Raw genomic sequence first — 6630 nt, 5'->3', positions numbered from 1 at the left:
GAGTTCTTTTGCATTTGGAAATTGTGAGAGTAAACAGGAAAGTCAAATAATTTCCACATTGCAGAGGGAGCACAACATGAGCATATTCCACATTGAGGGACGTCAGTCCAATTCCAACGCTGCCCACATCGCCATTTTGTTTCTGCGTGGGTCTCTGTGAATATTTTTGCGTGTGTGATTGTGGTGTTGATGGTTCTGTCAGTTTGGATGATGCTGTTTCCCTCCGTCTCTGGTTGAGTCCTTGAGCGTTTTCATCCTTCACTACCCCCATGCTGGTGCATGGGGATGCCACCAGAAGGGCACATGCAATCAGTTTCAGCAAAAGGGGGCTTCCTTGCACTGTTTTCACCATTCACAATATGCCAGAAAATTTCAGATTAGAATTCATGGGAGTAACAGAACCTTGGAACTGTGCAGTGCTACGCTGAAAAGTATGGAGCACAGCCATTTGTTAACATTTTTTTGGTGTCTTAGTTCTGACAATGCCATGCAGTTGCCTGCCGTAATTTATCACATCAAAACAGCTAACAGTTGGCTGTTTATGACATTAGTATGGTATCTGTTGAATTGAAACGTTTCCAAATTAACTATTCTATCTAACTGCAGAAGAACCCTGTGAATGATTTGTATATTGATGGTCACTTACAAAGGGTTCAAATCTGATTGGTGTGACCCAGTACGAAATGCCAATTCCCAGGAAAATTGCTCTGGATTGTACTACGATGGGGAATCCACAACTTCTCAGCACATCTCTGTCTTTGCACAGGAATAAGGACTCTCTGTCAGGGGTGTGGTACTCCCTTTTTTCCGAGTTGTGTGCAGTTCCAGCAAACACACAAGAAGCTCAACACCATCCAAGAAAAAAAAAGCCGGCTTGATTGTCAACATGTCCATAAACATCCACTACCTCTACCACTGATGCACTGCAGCAGCAGTGTGCACTATCCAATAGATATACTGCAACAATTCACCAAAGATCCTCAGACACCATCTTTTAAACTTTCAACCATTTTCATGTAGACTGACAACGGTAGCAGTTGTAATAGAACACGACACCTTCAAACTCGCCCCACCCCCTCCAAGCCACTCACCACTCTGATTTCGAAATGTATCACATTCCCTCCTTGCTGTCGCTTTAATGTCATTCAAATCCGTCCCTCATAAAATTGTGTGTCTACCCATAGTATATGGAGTGTCACAGTTCAGGAAGGCAGCTCACCGTCACCATCTCAATGGCCAACTGGGGACAAGTAATAAACCCTGACGCATTTGTTAATAAAACAGTTATTTCATGATCGGGAAACAAAATAATCTCTGTGGGCTTCACAAGGGGATTTTATTTTTACATAACGAAAGGAATCTGTGTAAGTAGGTATGTTACTTCGTGAATAATCTTCGTTCTGAACCTTGGCAATGTCAGTGCAAAAATAAATATGTTTGTGCACCAACTTCGTGACTGAAGCATGTAGCCAACTAAATTGAAATTGTCCAGAAAAGACGAGTAGTTATCATTATAGATTGCTTAAATAGCATAAAATTTGAAAAATGCAACAATGATTAACCATAGGAGGATCAAGCTCCCAGAGTCAGTAAAGAATAAAATCACAGGCTTCCTTCTGCTCTCCGTCTCTGGGTCTCTGCGATTATCTCCTTCAGCCTTCTGCCTCTTGCTGACTCGATTTGTCATTAAAATGCTTCTGACTGTCAGAACATTGAACAACAGAATTAAAAAGAATGGCAGTAAAGGGGATGAAAACACAGTAAGCGAATCTAATGTCACTCACCACGTTTCAGTAAAATAGCTTAACGTTGTTCTCCAGTAAAATGACACATTGTTCATTATCCTCATAGACACATATTGAAAATAGAAGGGGATGTTTTTCAAACAGAACAGGGTGCAGATAGTTCCGTGAACTGCAGTCGCAGTTTTATCAATGCAATATTTTGTTCTCACCTTCTGACAACAAACGATCACAAATTGATTAAAGGAGCAAATGACAGTGAATCGGAGAGAGCAGTGGCTACAGGATGGAGGACTCCAGTCGCAGTGCATACTGAAGTGGTGTATAGGAAATTCCGCCTGTAAATACGGAAATGATATCTACACATTATGCCTTCAGTGAAAATGAACAACAAATCAACAGCTGCTAAAACCAAAGGTTTACAAGTAGTGCAGGGGAAAGCACCGCACTTTCCACAGGAAAGAATGACACCAACGAGCAAATTAACCGTGAAGACAAATGGGTAAGTCGCAGTGAATTACTGATCAGAAATTCCCGCTGGCTCTTCAAGAGAGTATTAGTAAAATGTTACCACCAGAAACAGGCACACTGTGTGAATAGAAGTGTTTGGAATTGAACGTGCTTCAATTTTAACACTTTCACACCCCCTCAGATTGTCCTACAGCCCATTTACTTCAGGGATTACCGAGGTTGAACATGGACTGACCTCTTGCCCACTCCTCGGAAAGCAGGTGGAAGCCTGTGAGTTCGATTGGTTACAACGTTACGGTTTGAATGAGTGTAACAGAGACCCACAATTCTCAGTCCCACTCTGGCAGGTACTGTACCACATTCGAAACCTGACTCCCAACTCAATTTTTGGAATGATGAAGAGAACTGTCAATAAATCCACCTTTAGACTTCTTGGATTAGGGGAGAGTTTTGGCAGACCTCTAAATACAAGCTGTAGACACCAGAGTAAGCTGCATTTGGACTCCGGTACTACAGTTTTTCCTTTTTTCGTTTATCCTTTTTCTCTTTATTTTTTTCTCAAACGTGCCCTGTCAAAGCTTTTTGGCAGGAGGTGGTTTTGATGTTCTCTGGATTTGTGGCGTTTAAAGAGGCTGCTTGGTTGCAGAGACAGTCAAGAGGCCTGTGAAACCTCGACCAGGACTCTCACTTCAAGGTGGAGTAAGGTCCGAGCAGCGAAATGGTCTGGGCTGAGAGGACCAGAATGACACACTCTCCGTGGCATGGCGTGAGCTGGGAAACCCGGAGCCTAACACTCTTGGTAGCATTCTGTCACAGCGGAGAAGGAAAATTGGACTGTCTTCATTGCTAATTAATGTGAATGGCCTCTATGTACGAGCGACAGTACACACTAGATCACTGTATTTTATATTGAAAACACGTAACAATAAAGGATAATCTATTCCAAATCCTGATTGTTAACAAAACAGGATCAGGAACAAGGTAATCAGAACCTACATAAGATTTGAAAAAGACAGCTCAATGTGTCTTAAACACGTCCCGCAGAACAGAGCATGCCTCAGTGACATCGTGTGAGTATTTGGACTGTTGTGATATTTACTCTGTAAGTCTACACATCTCTTCCTTCAAACATCTCGACTTGACGGAATCAGGAGGCAGTCTGTCAAGATTTGAATCTCTAACCAGACATGTTGAGGAGTGGAGAATTTCCAGCAGGGATGATAGTCAGATGAAGTTTTACAAATCAAAACCAGGTGCACATCCCTCAAATCCTTTGATGTGTTTCTGAAACACATTATAAAAATAATGTGTTTCAGATTTAACCAGAACAACTGATCGAGATCCACTGCCATTTGTGAAAGCGAGCTCCAAATCTTTCCACCCTTCATAACATTTCTCTGCAATGCTCTGGCCATAATTCTCGGACTCTGGTTCATCTTTCAATATGCGCAAACAGTGGAAATAGCTTATCTTTTCCTGCCTTTTCTTTTTTGTAGGACTTCGCTCAGATCACAGCTTTACCTTTAAGATGGTCCGAAAAAGCAAGTATCATTTGTATACCAAAAGCAGAAATTGCTCAACAGGACGAGCAGCATCTGGAGAAGAGAAAGCAGAGTTAACCTCTCCTGTCCAGTGACGCTTCTACAGCACCCTTCTGCCTGATCTCTACTCACAAGTTCAAATCGAATGAAACCGGAACAGACGACAGCACACTGAAATCAGAAAAGGCTGCCTCAGTAGTGCATTTGGGAGTTTCGGTCATTGGAGAATTGCACCCAGAATGCTGCTCAGTGAATTGCTGACACTGTTCCCATGGCTGGATAAGGCTGACTAGTCAATGAGCTGGAGACATTATTGTTCAAAGGCTAAAACGAGAGAGCAGCTCAGCCACAGAGTAAAACAAGTTCAATTGTCATAATGCTATAAAAGGAATACAAAACAAATAAGATGGTGTAGAACACTTTGTCCACTTATTCGGTTTGTTGAAGCATTTTTGTGCGAGGTTATCTATCCCTTCAGGCATGTGAAAAGCTTCCTGCATGAAACTCTGAGCTAATGCATTGCCAGAGACACTAACTTACACTGCGTGGAAGGTCCTTGGTGAAATCGACATGACAGTGTCGCTCCGCTTTGTTGCTGCTTTTCAGACTTTTGCACTTTGGCTCAGTAATTAGCACTGCTGCCTCACAGCACCAGGTCAGATTCCAGAATTGGGCGACTCTCTGTGTGGAGTTTACACATTCCCCCCGTGCCTGCGTGGGTTTCCTCCGGGTGCTCTGGTTTCCTTCCACAGTCAAAAGATGTACAGGTTAGGTGAATTCACCATGCTAAATTGTCCCTAGCTTTGGGTGCATTAGTTAGAGGGAAATGGGTCTGCGTCGGTTACTCTCTGTCCATGCCATTCAATATTCTGTAAGTTTCAATTAAATTCCCCATATCCTCGTAAACCCATCAAGTATCGACCCAGAGTTAACAAATGTTCTTCATAACATAAGGTTTTCAATCCTGGGACCGTTCTCGTGAACATCATCTGAAGGGTTTCCAGGGTCAATCTTGACCTGAGTCAGAGGGAACTTATGGGTGAACCGTACTATTGTGCGGCTGGAGTCATATATTGGCAGGTCTCGTTAAGGACGGCAGACTTCCCTTTTGAAGGGAAATGAATGAATGTTTTTTCAGCAAATTAAACCTTTTTGTCACTCTTCCTCTGAGCGGGTTTATATTCCAGATTTTATTCATCAAATCTAATTACCTGCAGCTGCCATGCTCCATTCTCCAAGGGTTGCTAGCCCAAATATCGCCATTACATTTGCGGAAGACACGAAGATTGGTGGAGTAGCAGAAATCATAGGGGACTCTCAAAGAATGAAGGATAATATAGATAGACAGAAGAGTTGAGTGGAGAATTGGCAAATGGAGTTGAATCCAAGCAAATATGAGGTAATGCATTTTGGGAAGTCTAATTCTCCAGCCAAATATACTGTAAACGAAAGAGCATTGGGTAAAGTTGATGAGCAGAGAATCTGCGAGTTCAGGTCCTTTGTACCCTGAAGGTGGATGCATAGGTGGTTCGCGTGGACAACACGGCATATCGCATGCTTGCTTTCACTGGACGGGGTATTGAGTATAAGAGCTGGCTGGTCATGCTAAAATTGTAAAAGATTTTGGTTCAATCGCATTTAGAATGTTGTGTACTGTTCTGGTCGCCAAATTACCAAAACAATGTGCACGTTTATGAAAGAGTGAAGGCAAAGTTTATGAGAATGTTGCCTGGTACAGAAGGTGCTAGCTCTGAAGAGAGGTTAAGTAGGTTACGTTTGTTTTCACTAAAAAAATGAGATTGAGTGGGACCTGATTGACATCTACAAAATCATGAAGGGCAGAGCCAGGGAGGATAGAGATAAGCTTTTTCCCAAGGTGAGGGATTCAATAATGAGATGTCACGCGCTCAAGGTGAGAGGTGAAAAGTTTAAGAGAGATCGACGTTGGAAGTATTTTACACAGAAGGTGCTATGTACCCGGATAGAGTTGCCCGCAGAGGTAGTAGAGGCAAACACAGTAGATTCATTTCAGGTGGGTCTGGACAGATGCATGAGTAGGTGGGGTGCAGAAGTATACAGATGGTTTGGAATTTGGTAATAGGTTTAGACAGTGGATCAGCTCAGATTTCGGCGTCCAAAGGGTCTGTTCTTGGGCTGTAATTCTTCTGTGTTCTCTGTTCTTCTGTGTTCACTACACTACCAACTTTATGCTACATTGCTACATCTCAGAGAATGACATTGTCAATTCCAATTATCACAGAGGGAATGAGAATATGACATGTGGCTGTGTCGGAATGAAAGTGATGTACGCTGAATTGGAGTGTTTACCGGAGCTCGAGGCTGATGTGGAGACGATGTGATCAAAAGCAGCTCTTACTGTCAAAGTAAGAAAACAGCGCATTGTTAAGGAACATTTCAGAGAATGCTTTCAATTAATCGACCTCCCGCTTAAGGCTCCAGCACGTTTCAGCTGAGCCAATCTGCAATGCGGGTTAATGCTGCTGTTGCACCTTAATAATCTAATAAACGGAGACAAATCTGCCCATTCCTCCACGCCTTTGACCAGGACCCCTCCCAGCTTTGGAATTTTATGCGCCTCTGTACCATCATAGAAGAACCACATCTCACTTTCAAACCAATCATTTCATTTCGATACCGTGATTGTGAGATCATTTCTCATGGAGCAGCTTTTACAACATGGAACATAGATTATTGGAACATCAGGCTCAGGAAAAGGACACAGGGTAGCAGTGAGGAAAAGTACATTTATTTAAAGTACCTATTTCTGTGGACTTCTACATCATTTATTTTGTTTGCTCATTTGGCTCTATCTCGTCTATTGTATGCATTTCTGCAATTCGCACGATACCACGGCT

Source organism: Chiloscyllium plagiosum, unplaced genomic scaffold (assembly GCF_037043375.1).
Source record: "Chiloscyllium plagiosum isolate Xiang-an unplaced genomic scaffold, Cpla_swu_hap1 HiC_scaffold_51, whole genome shotgun sequence".
NCBI lineage: Eukaryota > Metazoa > Chordata > Chondrichthyes > Orectolobiformes > Hemiscylliidae > Chiloscyllium > Chiloscyllium plagiosum.
This window is presented reverse-complemented; position numbering follows the sequence as displayed.